Below are 544 nucleotides of genomic sequence, written 5' to 3'. Positions count from 1 at the left end.
GTCCGCGCATGGCGACATATCGTCATTACATGGTCTTATGGTGCGTTTGACATCGATTATGGGCAAACTACACTTTGTAAACACGGGAGCGCGTACATATGCCTTTAAAACGTGCGCGCATATTAGGTATGTTTACGAACGCGTATCTGAGTTATCGCCAGATTTGAAGTAAATGAGGGTCACAGAAAATTCAGCTGCACGTCTACCGTCGCCATCTTTAATGATAAGACCAGAATGCAATGCGAGTATCAGTATGCACGCATGTCTTTTGAGTAGTCTCGACCAGCGCGAGTTTCTTCTGCCTTGCGTAATTTACGTCGATATTGTTAGATGACGTAAGATAATTAATTGTTCCATTTTGGCCAGAAGCTGATCCAGTCACCATTCGCGATTACTGTGATTTTCCGTCTGACTCAAAAGGTAGCATGTTGGTAGGTACTTTAGCTATTAAAGTGTAAGGTGCGGAAAAAAGGATTTCTTTCTACCGTGGCTTCTATCACCTTACCGCGCTGTACACTTCACGGTCAGTTTTACGCATAGAATA

At 43.4% G+C, this 544-nt stretch overlaps 1 protein-coding gene across 1 annotated transcript in view; it reads left to right on the top strand.

The window, feature by feature from the left end:
* The first annotated feature begins 343 nt into the window (after positions 1–343).
* Positions 344–544, top strand: part of LOC138948748 (glutathione S-transferase-like) — a 7,582-nt gene continuing 7,381 nt past the window's right edge. Inside the window, exon 1 of the mRNA XM_070320358.1 lies at positions 344–544. This exon is cut by the window's right edge and continues 689 nt beyond it. The gene's annotated coding sequence lies outside the window, so the exon portion shown is untranslated.

The sequence above is a fragment of the Littorina saxatilis genome, linkage group LG15, assembly GCF_037325665.1.
Source record: "Littorina saxatilis isolate snail1 linkage group LG15, US_GU_Lsax_2.0, whole genome shotgun sequence".
Taxonomy (NCBI): Eukaryota; Metazoa; Mollusca; class Gastropoda; order Littorinimorpha; family Littorinidae; genus Littorina; species Littorina saxatilis.
This window is presented reverse-complemented; position numbering and strand designations above follow the sequence as displayed.